Genomic DNA, 16,885 nt, shown 5'->3' on the forward strand with positions numbered 1-16,885 from the left:
AGGGATTTGCTCCTTCCTGTTTTTTTCCCTCTAGGGCTTTCTTTCTGCTTGGGGATTCCTGGAAGCATCACGAAGGCAAAGTTGCTTCACCCTGCATTTCCTTCCTGTAGCAGCAGCTGAATCAGTTGGAAGTCTTTTCAACACTTGAAGAACCAGACTTATCACACTCCATCTCAGAGACAGCGGGACCACGAGCAGGCTCGCCCGAAGGTTCTGAGCTTTAGCTCCGTGGGGATCACCTCCAAGGGTCTAAGTGTTAATAATTCCAACTTCTTCCCTTTGCACTCACCACCCTAAGGGTGGTAGCTGCTTCCTGCAGTTGCTACAGTCTGTCATATCTCAGAGCTCTCTTTTTACCCTTTCAGTTGTTAACATCTTTACACCTAGTTAACTATTCTTTATAGTAAATTCTGTCCGTAAAAGCAATTGGCGTGGTTTCTGTCTTCTCACTGGACTTCAATACATCTGCCCTCAAGGACCAGATAGTCTAAAACGGAAGATGGTCTCCTCTGACAAAGGTGTGTACAAAGTAAGTGCAGGGGAGCATGAAGAAGAATGTTAAGATTCAAATTGATAATACAAAATCAAATGTATAGCTGTAGATATGCTAATACATATCAAACAAGAAAAACATTAAGACTTTTCTTTACCTTTGCAAATAATACGATATACTACTTTAAAGCTGTTATGGCATGCATTTATAGCAGTATGACAGTGTTCTTTCTGCATGACTTTATTGCAACATGGTTTTGAAAAGTTGCTTCATTTTGCAGCTAGGTTCTGTAATCTCAGTGTCACAGAACCTTCAGGAGCTAATTCCCCAGGCTGAAGCTACTCCAGACCACTTTTGGCCTCCACCCACTAAGAATCAAGGAACAAAAAGGACACAGTTCTCCCTGGGAAGGTAGGAGACTCAAAAGCAAAATGGTAAAAGATGAAACAAAACAAACCCAAAAAACCCCTCACCACTGGGAACAAAGCAACTAATCAAATAAGTCAAAGGTAAATAGGGTGTTTTTCAAATTTTCTAACTTTGACGATTCTGCTCATGGATGTAACACAAGGATATTAAAACTTTTTAACTATTTACAATAATAAAAGCTAGAATTCACTGAGCTTTTTGATTTAGCTTCTATGAGCTAAATGCTTTACATCCTGAATCTCATGTAATTTCACAACAGCTCTTTAACTTAGGTGTTTCTTTTATCCTCATGTTACAGATGAGAGAGCTGAGGCATAGGGTCTTAAGGAACTTGCCCAAGACCATGCAAAGTGGAGGTTGGGAGTAAGAACTCGGGCTCAAATGAACAAAAGTCAGAGCTCTCTACTGGAGGGATCCTGGCTCATATAGAGCTCCTTAAGACACACACACACACACACACACACACACACACACACACACACAAGATAGCAGGTTAGAATAAATACACTTCAGGGACCTCTGTGGTTTCCTATTAGGGCAACAAAGACTCATTTAGAAACAGTAGTTTTCACAGTATTCAAGAAGCTCAAGACATATTTGTGTACTATGGGGTCCATGCAAGTTTTATCATGATGTCAGAGATCAAGTTGACCCACTACATATTATTTTGCTGGTTTGAGATTAATATTTGTGGAAACTTTTTCAAAGCTTCTAAAGGTATCTATCTTTTTCATCTTTGTATCTCTACTCCCTAGTGTAAAACCTGCTCACAGTTAAGTTCCTAATAAAGATTTGTTGAAGAGAAAAAAGAATTTGGTTAATACATACCTCCATTCTGATTTATGGAATATTCAGATGTGTAGACTATGCCTAAATGCTTAAAAAAAAACTTAGATAACTAAATTCTACTTAGCTTAAATGACTTCAAGAGAGACAGATAGATATTCAGCTACTTTGCCAAGGTCATTTAGCTAGTTTGTGACGGAGCCAGGATTCATCAGTCTCAGAGCAAGCTCAAACCCAGCTCTTATCCACAGTGTTAAACTGCTTTGAAAAGTTTCTTAACTTCTCTCTTTCTTAGTTTTCACATCGGTTAAACTGGACAAATAATGCCTATCTAATTAGGTTTAATTTAACCAATAAATAAAATCAAGTATTTTGAAAATTGAAATTCGTATTTTCAAAAACCAACTGAGAAATGTTTCTTAGTAATTGGAGGCAGATTGAAGAAACTCAAAAATTAATATGACTCAGTAAAGCAGACCAGCGGAAAAGAGGAAATTGTTTTAGACAATATTTAAAAAACAAACTAGATCCAGGCAATATTTCTTACAACTTTTCAAAGCTGTGTGATGATTTTAAAACCATATCTATAGAAACAATTTCCTGTCTTTAAAATTAATTTTGGTATTATATGGTATTTCCTTAAAAGTAACTTTTCCTGGTTTCAAAAATATTAAAAGCATACTAAAAGAAAAATTGTAAAACAATTTGAACATTATTTAAAATGAAATCTTAGACTATATCGTGATAAGAAGGCAAACCTTGAAATTAACTGTAATTAAAAGTCCTTATGAAAATTCAACAGGATGATGAGTAATTCTCTGCCACATAAATCATACTGCTCTCTGCAGCCTAGGCATATTCATTCCCTAACTTCTCTCCAGTCCCCCTCTCTCTCTGTATGCAACTATTGAATTTTATCTTTCCTTCAAACCCAATGTAAAAACCAACTCTTAAAGTACCTGATACATTGTAAGAACCAAATGTTTCCTTTCTTTTCTCCAAGAAGTCTTAGAAGATTTCCTCTGCCCTCCTCTACTCTCTGTTATTAATCTTCCTTATTCTTAGAGCATATTAGGAGATCCATGCACAGTGCGCCTTGATTTGGACTGGGCATGTCACTGGCTCTCCTGCCAAAATGAGCTGTAGAACAGTGTACACTTTATCTGTATTGAAATCTTTGTATTCCTCACTGCATGGTGTTTTTCACACAGTATGGACTCAAGAAGTGTGTGTGTATGTGTGTGTGTGTGTGTGTTACAAACAAAATTACCTTTTGCCGGTCTCCTTCAAAGCTGTTTCCTAACGAGATGGGTAGATTCTCTGTTGTACAACTCAATTTGTATCTTCTGGTACCCATTTCATGTCTTGTGACATGAAATTATGTGGGACTGATGGCCTTTAATCCCATATGCTTACAGTCATGGATAGCACTCAGATTAAGACAGAACAGGTACCCCAACTCTAGGTAGGCAACTTGCTCCACAGCAGATTTAAATTGAGCACAATATCATTTTAAAGTTCGAATCTTAGACATCTCACTATGAGAAATTCTGGGTTTGGGGAGTATTGTCCAAAGGGTGACATGGTGCAATGAGAAGGGCTTGAGCTTTGAACCCCAGTTCTGAAATTGATCACTTCATCACTTTAATGACAATAATTGATTGTTATAGTCGAACATTAATCCTCAAAACATTTGAGTGCAGTAGGTCCTAGTCCAAAATCCTGTCCTCATTTTATCTGTAAAGAAAAAGAGGATCAGAGTCAGCTTTCTTCCCAAGGTCACACAGCTTACTCAATGATTGTGTCAGAAGTGGAACTCAGACTGAAGCCCCGACTCTTAACTCCAATGCTATGCTGCTCCATTAAGTTCCTTAGCCTCTCTGTTTCTCGGTTTGCTCATCTTAAAAACCAAGCAAATAATTTCTCCCTCACTGGCTTGTGGTAGCAGTCCAGTGAACTTGAGCTTTCTTTCACCTGGAACTGTGGAACTTCATCAAGCTAAATCAATCTGAATTAAGATCTTTGGTAGAAACAAGGGAATATTCTGTATAACACCCTAAATTTCACCCCCTGTTTTTCCAACTGATTGTTGGCATCCCAATGCCCCAGCTGTTTTGTGATTGCAGAATTGGGTTTCTGACAAAGCGCAAGATTCAGAGATGCCTCCCTTGGCCCTTAGCAGTTTAAACACACTTGCTGTGAGTGATTGGGGATATTTTAAAAAGCACTTGCCACGTTTTATGGATAATAGCTTTTCCCTTTACAAGTAGGAACAATGACGTGAATTTACATATGTATCAACCCGACTTGGGTTGGCTGTGTATTAACCACTGGTGAGGAAAATGAAAGTCTAGAAAAGGAAACTGTCTTTAGTTTCACAAAGGGGAGGAATTCTTACTCCTACTTCCCACTGAGAAAAATAATGGACAAAGAAAATACAAATGACCTATAGCGACACTGCTAAATCCTTTCCTGTTTTTTCCATCACCATCCAGTGACAATATTATGATGTTGATTTTTTTTTTTAAGCTGGTGCCTCATCAATTTTATTTTTTTCTCTGTTCTTCACATGCAGTGAGATAAGACCAATGAACATGTACTTCTTGATGAATCATTGCCTTTGATCTTCTCTCTGACTTTTATTCAACTACGACATCGTGGAGACATTTCCATGGGTTTATATATGACTTTATTTTTGAGGGGGGGTGTCTCTCATGTAATAGATGGAGAGACCAGTATTCTAGTGTCTACAGTTCCCTTTCTGCCTGTCAGATATTGGGAAAACTATAGAGCTTCTCTGAAATGTAGATTCCTTATTTACAAATGTTCGTTCCACAAACACTCATCAGACGCTCACTACGTAACACATGGTGTGCTGGGAATTGTGCAAGGAGAATAATAATGCTGCCCTGATTTCTCCACAAAGTCTTTGCAAGATGAAGTGCTCCATCCAGCTCCGAACGCCAATAATTCTCCTTCTGAAGAGGTCATGGAAATGAAAGCTCTTTGTGAACTAACTGTGCTACAAAGACTAGCATTGGAGATGGTGGTGATGACCATAGGATGGTGATGGCCACAGGAGGAGGATGCTGTGAATAGTTACCATCCTGTGCTTAAGTGAAGGTTGGTGCTGCCCTTCTAGGCTCGCTGAGGATTTCAGAGGCAAACAAAACCTTTATGGGCATGGAAATAGGATAGGAAATGGGAGAAGTTTGGGCCTTGATCTCATGTAGACACCATGGAGCCTATAGCACATATATAAACACTGAGTTCAAGTTCTCAGAGATCAGATTCCTGAGATCTCTATGACATAAAACAATAAGCAGGTTTTTAACACTTTTTACAGACAAGATTCCAGGCAGACTTAGACAGAAACTCAGATATATAAGGGCCTACTGAATTGTAATTTTCTAAGCTGCTCAATGGGATTTTCAGGCTGAATGTTTTTCAGAGTATCTCACTGGAAAAACACAGTCCCAGGACTGATTACGTGCCCCTCCACACACTGAGTATTACTTCTAGTACACTGAGCACTCTATGTCTTGAAAGATAAAAATGAAACACTTGGAAAAAAAAAAAAAAAATGAAACACTTGAGGGCTTCCCTGGGGGCGCAGTGGTTGAGAGTCTGCCTGCCAATGCAGCGGACACGGGTTCGAGCCCTGGTCCGGGAAGATCCCACATGCCACAGAGCAACTGGGCCCGTGAGCCACAACTACTGAGCCTGTGCGTCTGGAGCCTGTGCTCCGCAGCAAGAGAGGCCGCGACAGTGAGAGGCCCGCGCACTGCGATGAAGAGTGGCCCCCGCTTGCCACAACTAGAGAAAGCCCTCGCACAGAAACGAAGACCCAACACAGCCAAAAATAAATAAATAAATTTATTTAAAAAAATGAAACACTTGACACCCACAACTAGTTTGCTTCTTGAGTTAAATAAAATAAAAATTGAGGAATTAGAAAATTTTCTCTCTCATTTTTTTACATATGATATTGACAAAGCTACTAAAAAGAATCCCAAAGTCATTACACTCTATTACTATCATTTTTAAAATAAAAATATTGAGATTCCTAAATTTCTAAATTAGACGGCTATATGTATATCATATCGTGATTCATACTAAAGCCAAGATTCAGAACTCTACAGCCAAATATCCATTTCATTTTTTGTAACAATGTGATATTGTATATATAGTCAGTGTGCATAAGAATCCAAAATAGAAGTTCGAAATTATTTGTATAGACACAAATCCAAATGCTGAAGGCCAGATATATGTTTCCTACTGCCGTTGTAACAAATTGTCACAAACTTAGTGGTTTAAAACAAATCAATTTTGTTCTTGCAGTTCTGGAGGTCTGAAGTCTGGCATCAGTTTCACAGGGCTAATGTCAAGATATTGGCAGGTTTGGTTCCTTCTGGAAGCTCTGGGTGCAGAATCTGTTTCTTTGCCTTTTTCAGCTGCTAGTATCCATGTGTATTTGGCTTGTGGCCCTTCCTCCATCTTCAAAGCCAGCTTCCATCATCACATCACCTTATCCTCTTCCGCAGTCAAATCTCCCTCTGTCAGAAAGAGAAAAACAAATATTGTATATTAACGCATATATGTGGAATCCAGAAAAATGGTACAGATGAACCGGTTTGCAAGGCAGAAATAGACACAGATGTAGAGAACAAACATATGGACACCAAGGGGGGAAAGTGGTGGGGGTGGGGGTGGGATTAATTGGGAGATTGGGATTGACATGTAGACGCTGATGTGTATAAAATAGATAACTAATAAGAACCTGCTGTATAAAAAATAAATAAAATAAAATTCAAAAAAAAAGTCTCCCTCTGTCTCTCTCTTATAAGGACACTTAATGGTAACATTTAGGGCCTTGAAGATAATCCAGGTTAATCTCCCCATCTCAAAATTCTTGACTTATTTACATTTGCAAAATCCCTATCGTCATATAAATTAACATTCACAGGTTCTGAGAATTAGAATGTGGATGTTTGGGGAGCCATTATTCTGTCTACCACACAGGTGAATCATTCATTAATTGCGGGCTTCTATACACCTCACTCAGATTTTCCACTACATGAAATGACAAACTAACTTTTGATTTCATGTCTTGATCTGTTCTTCAGAGTGAGTTCTAGGTAGAACTCCAACTAAAGCAGCTGGCATTCAAAATCATGAGGCGGGAAAGAATAAAACAGAAGAGAAAGTAATAACTAAAAAAGTCCCATTACACATCCCTCGGGTCAATTGAGGACAAGATGATTTTATATCCAATGAGATCTTTCGCTTGCCCTCAGTCTCCATCTCTTTAGTTAAAGACACACTCAAAGCGAATGGAAGCTAGCCTGTGTTGAAAATCTCAGGAGTAAACAAACCAAAAGATTCTCAATTGGAGATATGTTAGTTCTTTGTCCTAGTGGTTCCTCTTGAAACAATTTTCTTTTAGTTTTTGATACTAACATAATATGAATAAGCAAATCAGAAATCTGATTCAGAAGAGTAGCCTAAAAAAGAAGCTCAATTTCCCAGGAATGGCTAATTCCTGGAATTGGAGATGAGTCCTCAAATATTTAGACCAAATCCGTACAATCTGACTAGTCTGTAGAACAACCATAAAGTGTGTTTGAAAGAGTCCTTAACAGCCTGATTGAGGGTGAACAATAGAGATCTTTTACCTTGTTAGGAAAATGCAGCTCCATCACAAGAGAAATCTTCATTTGACTTTTGAAGTGAGGATTACAAGGTAGGGAGAGTTTGATCCTTCCAACATTTAGGATCTCGTCCCTTAAAAGGACAAGGAGTGGGGGGAAGGTGGTGAATATCCGACCTTAACAATCGCTATGGGATTGAGAACCTTGAATCCACCCCTTAGTTTTGATATGCAAAGAAACAACAAGGAAAGGGAAAAGCCGATCCTTACTTCAATGAAAAGACAGAGGTTTTTACTATTTGTAATTCATAAGGATCTTCACGTGTCCACATTTAAAGGAAGGGTGTGTGTGTGTGTGTGTGTGTGTGTGTGTGTGTGTGTGTGTGTGTTTTGATACTAAATGTAATTCAGGAGTTCTGGTGACAATACCTGGTGACTCCTTTCAAATCATATGACATAGAGCAGATGTCTCTCAGAAATAAGACAAACTATTTCATAAAATTGTGCAGGAGGCTATTTTATTTTCAAGAGGATGTATAACATGTGCTCAAGTAATATAGATCTGTTCATTTAAAAGTTAACATAAAGCCCCATTTTCCACTGTTGTCATTACTGAGTATATGGAGAAAGTGTTTTGAATTCTAAGTAGTGTTTTCCCCGCGAAACAACTGTAAATATCCTTTCCAATCATAGCATGGGATGGTGTACTTCATTTGTCTCAATAGTTGTGTTCCTAAAATACAAACTCCATTTTATAACTCAGATTCAATGTTAATAATCCCGAACTCCCCACTATGTATGCGTGTGTTAAAAGCAGAGCACACAGAGATTATACGTTATTTCTAATAATAAAACAGCTGAGGCACAAGAAGAAGTGATTGGTTGAAAAACACCTGTAGACAATTCAGACTTTTGACTTCCAGGCAGGACCATGAAAAATATACCAACTTCTCTCCCTAAAGCTGAGCAAGTTTTATTAAAATTATTGACTGTAGGTTTAAAATATAAAGCTTTTTTTATCCTCTAAGGCATTGTTTCAGAGACAAATTCCCTGGAAGTTTACTTCAGTTGTACACTTCATCATGTACTATGTTGACCCAGCGTTACTTATCAACAGATTTTTTGTTTTATTATTTGATTAAATATCATCTAACTCTTCTTCCTGGCAGTGAGGGCAATCATCCATCTTGGACGGAGCATTTAGATTTGTTACTTTTTAACCCAAGGATTAGCTTTGCACTTAGGGAATCTTTGGGTAGCATTAAACCCACCCTACAGAATTCTGCGATTTAATTTCACTTATGAATTTAAAGGGCTCACAGCTGTCTTCACAGTTAAATGAGGATTTACTGAGATATTGTCCTTCCCAGTGGCAGAGACAACTCCCCAGCCAGCAGGACTTCTGCACTCCCAGAAGTAGATGGTTTGACCAAAGAGGATGAAATTAGTGCACACACACACAAAACATACCATCTGAGACTTTTAGAAAATGCAGATCGGGGGGAAATCTTAGAGCGTAAATTACTTGGAGGGTTTTTTGTTGCTAGATCTTAGTTGGAGAGATTTGTGTTGTTTCACATGCACAGCTGTGGAGTCTCTGGGGGAATTTCTCGCTCTCTTTTATTTTTGTATATCAGCCAAAAACCAAGATCTCAGCACCAACTGTAGTATCATAAGCCCCACGTATAGTGTAGTGGATTTTCCAAAGGATGCTAGACAGGAACTGATTAAAATCCAAGGTGGGCATTCTGACAGCTAGGTGACACTATGGGTAGCACGATGAGGGGAAAGACAGCTGAACAGGTGGGATCCAAGGCTTTGCTTTGTGGTTATGTTTGTTGCTATTACTGTTGTTTGCTTAGTTCTCACTCTGGCTCTAACCATTTGTATAGACTTGGCCAGATTAATGGAGCTTTTGTTATCTCAGGTATCCTGGTGAGATAAACATTTGTTGCACAAATGAATCAGTGAATAAACCTGAAATTAATCTTTGCTATGGGACCATGGCCAAGTGATTTGGTCTGTACTCCTTTATTTCTCTGTCTGATGAGTTAGTCTAAATAATCTCTAAGATTTATTCTGGTTCTAAATATTAATGTTAACATTTACAGAGCACTTACTAGGAATTGGGCGCTATTCTAAGCACTTCCATATACCAACGACTTTAACCTTCACAAATCCTTAGAATGTAAGCAATAGTATTACCCACATTTAACAGACAAGAAAACTGAGACAGAAAGGTTAAATAACTTGTCCAAAGTCATATAGCTCATAAGTGGCAGAATCAGGATTTAACTAGAAAGACTAACTCCAAACTTCATGTTCTAACCACAATTCTATACTGCATCTCTAAAATTCTATGGAAAAAAAGTAACAGAATTTTTATGAACTACATCAAACCAGATCTCACTAAAATGTAAACATTTTGGTTTTTATTATCAAGGGATATATTGACCATATCTTTGATTTCCACTCCGAGCTTAATGCTCAGAGTGGAATCCTAAGACCAATCCTATCTCTTGGTACTCCACCCTTTATGTCATTTCTTAGTTTACACCATTTCTGGCCCTTATCCTGGGTCTCTGCATGAGGCTCATAGGAGAGAAGGCCTTGTTCATCATTTGATAATAAACAGAAGCAGAAAGTTGACTGCTATGCTTTGGGGATGCATTAGAAATGTCCCAGGTGCCAAATGAAAGTCCAGTAGGAAACAGAATACACATTTAAATTAGACTACTTAGGAGGATTTAGTTATAAAGGAAGTGTAAGTGAACCACAAGGAATAATAATACATCAATCTGGGGTTTGTAGGAACGGAGATGTTACCACCCCTTGGCCTGAGGGAAGAAAGTGGTTACTAGAACCACATAGGAGAGAGTTCTGTTGAGCAGCAACCTTGGATGGAGGGGCACAGCCAGCCTGAGGCCACCCTACAAAGAGATACCTGACCTCACCTTTCTCCCTCTGATCTCCCTGGAAGGCTCCCCATTGGCCAAACCCAACAGGAAACCATTAGGCAAGGAAGTCAGTTTCCCTGACTCAGAGATTAGCCTCCCAGGGAAGGAAGCAGGGTGGAAAAGAATGGAGAATTATGGCGAGGAGTGAATGAAAGGGATCCAGCAGACCTACGTCAAGCTGGTAATCACCAGAGAGAGTTGCTGTGGGTCCAGGGAGGTTAGATTTACCCAGAAATAAATTCTGAAGTCCAACAGGTAGCTGCAAATTGTCTGTCCAAACTGCAAGATTCCTTAATACTTACCATCCAGTTTGGTTTTATCATCTTTTATGCACAAAACATCGATTTTGTAAGTAATTTTGAAGAAATTGCTTCCTTCATGCTCCAGTCTAAGACCTAAAAGTCAAAATGGTATAGTTTTTCCTAAGAACATGGTTTAAAATTTTCAATGACGTAACCAATGCAACTTCCATCCCAAACCCACCCCCTCCAACAGATCCTTTACCACATGGCAGGGTATGGTAATTACTAGTTTTCTCCTTAAAGTACTGAGAACTTTGAAAGAAAAAGAAACAATAATCTGCATTCTCAAGGCACCCATCAAAAAAGCACCTTGCAGCTTCGTATCCTTTCCATTCAAGGCACCTTTCCATCCTTTTATTAGCGATTCCTTTCGTTATCGATTCAAGGTAGAGCAAGGTTTGTTTTATTCTGTTCTGTTTTCTCCAATTAAAAAACCTTAAGGGAAAAAGTTTAGGTAACTGCCTAAGATCATGCAGTAGAACAAAGGTGGGAGATGGAAGAAATCTAGGAATCTAATTAATGTTTAACAGCAATAACATCTCAAACAGCAACTTCTGACTCTGAGGTCAGGAATGTGGGTAATAGAAGAGTTTCTACTGATTCAGAAAACAAACAGAATTATGTAGAGCCAGAGAGCTCTTTGGTTATAGAGCTTGTATTATTTAAAATAGGCCAAGGTAAGCTGTGCTAGTAAGCAATTCTAAAATCAGAGTGGTTAACACTTAGAATCTTTTTTTTTTTCTTGTTCTATAAACTCCATTGTCCATCCAACCACCACCTTCAGGAGCCTTGATCCTCTCTCCTTTATCACCAGTGTCTTATTTTGTACTGACTCCCTCCCATCATCATTTAAACATGAGCAATTCTCTCCCATCTTTAAGTCTAAATAAAATGACTCCATTGCAGTCCTTTGTCTTACGCACCCTCCTCCTTTTCCCACCATCCAAGCTTCAGTCTCCATTTTATTTAATCTCTTGAAAGTATCTGATCCTTTTAAAAGCACTCCCTTCCCTTTGCTTTCATGATATTGAGCTCACCTGGTTTTCCTTCAACCCTTTCAGTTGTTCCTTCTTAGCCTCCATTATAGGTGCCTCCTTAAATGACAGTGTGTTCTGTCTGAGGCCCTCTCCTTTCACTCTACTCTCTTTGGGCAATCTTACTACTCACGTGGCTGCAAATTACCACCTGTGCATAACTATCTCAAGCTCCAATTCCCCTCTTGAGATTCAGACTCATGTATTCAACCATGTCCTGAATATCACTAACTGGTTGCCCCACTGGTACCTCAAGCTTATCATGATGACTGTGTACTCATTACCTTTCCCGCAAACCTGCTCTTTCTTCTGTAGTCCCTATCTCGATGGATGGCAGTACAATTTGCTTCAATAGAAATCTGGATATCATACCCTCAGCTCTAAGCTCCTTAAGGCAAGAATAGTGTCTATTTGTTCAACATTGTATATCAAGAACCCAGGACAATACTAGGCATATAGTAAGGATTCAATACATATTTAAGGAATAAATTAAGCACTCCTTATTCTCTTTTACTCCTTGCATTCAATAAATTACCAAGTCCTGTCAATTCTTCCTTTCAAACACTCTTTCAATCCTTATGATGGTCACTAACCTAGTTCAGTCCATTGTTATCTCCTTAATAAGTCTTTTTTTCTTATTTATTTTTTAATTGACAATTAGTTGGTTTACAATGCTTCATGTGTAAGCAAAGTGATTCAGTTATACATATATATATTTTTTTCTTTTGCAGATTATTTTCTATTATAGGTTATTACAAGATATTGAATATAGTTCCCTGTGCTATACAGTAGGTCCTTGTTGTTTATTTAGTTTATATATAGCAGTGTGTATCTGTTAATACCAAATTCCTAATTTATTCCTCCCCCCGTTTCCCCTTTGGTAACCATAAGTTTGTTTTCTATGTCTGTAAAGTAATAGTCTTTACATTTATTTCTTTGCCTCCAGTCTTGCCCCCTGTAGCAGAGACTGCTAATTATACCTAATATCCATACTCCCTTCTTCCTTCCTGTAGTAAATTGAGCACCATGCCTCCCAGCTGGAGACTGCATTGCCCAACTTCCCTGGCAGCTCCATATGGCCAAAACTACAATGTCACCTCTGAAGTTCTGGTCACTAGCCTGAGAATGCAAGTGACGTGTGCACCTTCTGAACCACATCCTTGAAATAAAGTTGCTTGTCCTCTCCCTTTTCTTTCCTCTTTCTGCGGTCTGGATGGTAATGAGATGGTGGTGAGTTTGACCTTGCAGGAAAAATCCGCACAGTAAGGGATGAAGGAGCCACAAGATAAAAGGAACATTTTCCTCCTGGACTGTTTGCCACCTCAAACTTTTATGTAAGAGAGAAGTAAATCTTTCCTGCGGAAGCCACTGTTGTTTCTCTTCTGTTATAACCACAAAACCAATACCCTCACTACTAATCCCTTCTCTCTCCCAGCCAGAATCCTTTTTCTGCAATCCAGCTAAACTGATCTTATTACATTACAAATCTGATCAGGTCATTGCCCCATTGCCTTATTTATTTTTGTAGCCTTCCGAGGGCTTAGTACATGATCTTGTTTATAGCAAGCATTCAATAATTTGATTGTTGATTGATAAATTATGAAGCTCATTTTCTTTCTTTTTATTCCCCCAAATAGGCTTTAGTCAATCCTTAGATCACACTGTGACAGATACCTCAAATACAAGCAACCGGAAACAAGGAACAATTTAGTTTCTTGAATTGAATTGTTCAATTCACTACTGCCTCCAACGTATGATCAAGATTTAAACAGCAATAGAGAGAGCTAACCTGATCATATTTGTTTCTGTGAACATATGTCTGTGGCTCTGACACTCTGTCCTTAGTGAGAGAAGCTCATTTTCTAGTAGTACCTAAATTATAAAAATTAGCTTTTAATTGTATGTGACATCCTATGTAATCAGTGGATGAGATGACAGCTGGAAGCTTCCTTGGCTTCTGAAATCACCCTAGATGGGCTTCACCCCCCAACTCCATTATCTGATGACCAGCCAAAGGACCAGTAATCTTTCTGATGATGAGGTTTATCCAGAGAGGATGGAATTCCCATGTGTGTCACTGGCCACTCTAAAGAAAGAGGGGAATATAAAAAGAAGAGGAGGAGAGAAAACAACACAGAACTCTGTTTAGTAAGAAGCAGTAGAAAGTCATTAGAAATGTATTCATACCGTACTTGTGACCACTACAGATTGTCAGAAATATGGCTTTAGGTGCTATACTTCCGCTAGGAAGATCATCGTCACAAATTTAGATTTCTATTCAGTTAATATTTGTTAGGCCCCTACTATGTGCCAAGAACTGTGCATGAGAAGATCTCTCAAAATATTTCAGAAGAACTTTTGTTTGTTTTCAAAACAAACTTCTATTTGTTTTGAAGCTCCATGTGCCCTCCAGAGAGAGTTTCTATAGACTACCTGACGCTTGGCAGGATCTCCCAGAACAAGAGCATATTTGAAGTTCCCCGCATGAATCCTCCCAAGTTCTACTCAAGCTCAACTCCTAGAATTGGGTTAAAATGGGGATAGTGTTAGAAACTCCAAGTTCAGAGCTGACTTCTCCCCTAATATGTATGTTTTTGAAAGCTTTGTTCATTTTCCACCTAGTATAGAGCATCTTAAATTTTATAACCATGAGTTGTCAGTGAGACTCTATCATAAATTGCCGTCGATAATGCTGCTGTTTTCACAAAGCACTCCATTATACTTGTCATCTGGAAAAGAAAGCCACATTTTTGTGTGACACACAGAACAAATTGCACCAGACAACTAAAGGCACCTGGGCAACTGATGCCTTTAGCTGGGTTCCTGCCATTTCTCATTATTTTGTATTCATGTTCTGGTTTTGTTCTTTTTTTTTAAGTTAAATTTTGCACCTTACAGAAATTAATTAATCTAGATGTTAAAAGGCAACGAGGATCATTTGAAATGCAAAGTGGCCTTGGTCACCGTGAATTTTCAAGTGATACAAGTTTTTGTTGTTTTGCCCATTGAGTGTAGTTCACAACACAGAGAACAAAGCCACAAGTTTTAAGGCAACGTAAATAATCCAAATTCACCAATTGCTAAAAAAAAAAAAAAGCAGCAGTATGCTTTCAAAAAGTGATCTAAACCCCATTAAAGTTTTGAAAACACCTGTTGTCTTGAACAGAAGAAACACCTGAAGCCTTGAGGCAGAGTAGCTGTCCAAAGAAAAACACACATAAATTTTTCATGGGAGGAATTTTTCAAGGTACATATCAGTTCTCCAAACCAGTGAGATAGCTAACATTCATCGCCAGCATAGGTCGTTTGAGTTCCATTTGGCGGAAGGGTGTCAGGTAAATTCTAAACGTTACACACTTCCTTGGTCAGCAAAAGCTCTATATTCTGAAAGACAATGAGATCTCCATGACTGTGAGATAAGAGAAATAATAATAGTAATAATAATAACTGCCAACATGTCTTAAAGGCTTACTGTGTGCTAGGCTCTATATTAAGCACTTTATCTGGATTATACTCTTTTTTATTTTATTTTATTATTTTTTTGGCTGCACCTTGTGGCTTGTGGGATCCTAGTTCCCCAGCAAGGGATCGAACCCGAACCCTCGTCAGTGAAAGCGCAGAGTCCTCACTGGACCACCAGGGAATTTCCATAAAATTTTTTTTAACATCAACCCTTTGAGATGGATGCTTTTGCCCTATATTACAGATGAAGAAATGGAGGCCTAGAGATGTTGTTAATGTTGTACAACTAATAAGTGGTGAAGTAAAGATCTGAACATGATTTTTTAAATTAATAGACTTTCTTGTAGGTTCACCACCATTCTGCTGTGGCAGGGCTGACTACCATGGGCATGTTGTAGGTGGGGCTGGCCGCTGACTAGTTGACTGCTAGGCCCTGCCTTGCGCAGTGGCTGCAGCCCACTTATGGGTGGGGCTGGGTCCCAGCACAGCTGGCTGCATGGCCTGGGGAGTCCTGGGGCTGATGCCAGACTCCTGGTGGGCAGGACTGGGTCCCAGGGAGGTGTGCTTTTGGGCCCTGGCAGGGCTGAGGCTGGTGCTGGCCTGCTAGTGGGTGGGCAAGACCCCAGGCTAATAGGTTAGAGGGAGGATTCCAAGATGGCGCTTGCCAACACCAGTGTCCTCATGGTAATGAGCTCCCCAGCGTGGCTGCTGTCAGCATCTATGTTCCCAGGATGAGTCCCAGTTGCCTTCTGCCTTTCTGGGATGCTCTTCAAGATTAGCAAGTGGGTCTGACCTAGGTTCCTTCCATATTACTGCCTCTGCGCTGGGACTTGGTGACTGTGAGATTTTGCATGTGCCCTTTAAAAGCAGAGTTTTTGTTTCCTACAGCCCTCCAGCTCTCCTGTATGCAAGCCGCGCTGGCCTTCAAAGCCAGCCATTCTGGGGGCTCATCTTCTCAATGCAGTACCCCTAGGTTGGAGAGTCTGATGTGGGACTTGGAGCCCTCACTCCTTGGGAGATTCCTCCCATTTGTGGGTCATCTCCCCAGGGGTCTGGCTTGACTATACCATGTCTACATCCCTCCTACCATCTCATTATGGTTCCCTCTTTATATCTTTAGTTGTAGAAACTATTTTCTGCTAGTCTTCAGGTTGTTCTCATAGGTAGTTGCTCTGTAAATAGTTGTAATTTTGGTGTGCCCATGGGAGGAGGTGAGCTCAAGGTCTTTCTACTCTGCCATCATGGCCACACCCTCCCTAGAATGTAAGATTTGATGTACAGGTATTCGATTGCACTGCCTATGTGTCTTTAATAGTAAAAACAAAAAGCAAAAGCTTTTGTTAGTCTTAAGGTTTTCACACTCAGTTGCTTTGATAAAGGAAAATTGGCCTAACTCATCCTGGTTTAGAGTACAAGGCTTTCAAATCTAATATGGTCAAAGTTTCTCATGAACATCTTCAAAATTATGTTTAAAATATAATCTTAGACACTGTATTTACTCTGAAATAGGTGTTGGTGGATTTGTGGCCAGAACTATTATATAGTAGACTCACTTATAATTTTTGTTTCTCTCCTTGAAGTAGAATTATCAGCGGCCTTTTAATTGTGGTCTGAAAGGCAGCCAAAAGAAAGTTGTATGTAAGTACAATATACATACAACTAGCCTTTAAATGACACCATTGATACCAATGATTACACAAAAAGCACTTGTCTTATGCAGGGCACTTGAGATAAGCCTGACTCTAAACCTACAACTTGAAAATAGAGGACAC

This window comes from Orcinus orca, chromosome 6 (genome assembly GCF_937001465.1).
Source record: "Orcinus orca chromosome 6, mOrcOrc1.1, whole genome shotgun sequence".
NCBI classification, from domain to species: domain Eukaryota; kingdom Metazoa; phylum Chordata; class Mammalia; order Artiodactyla; family Delphinidae; genus Orcinus; species Orcinus orca.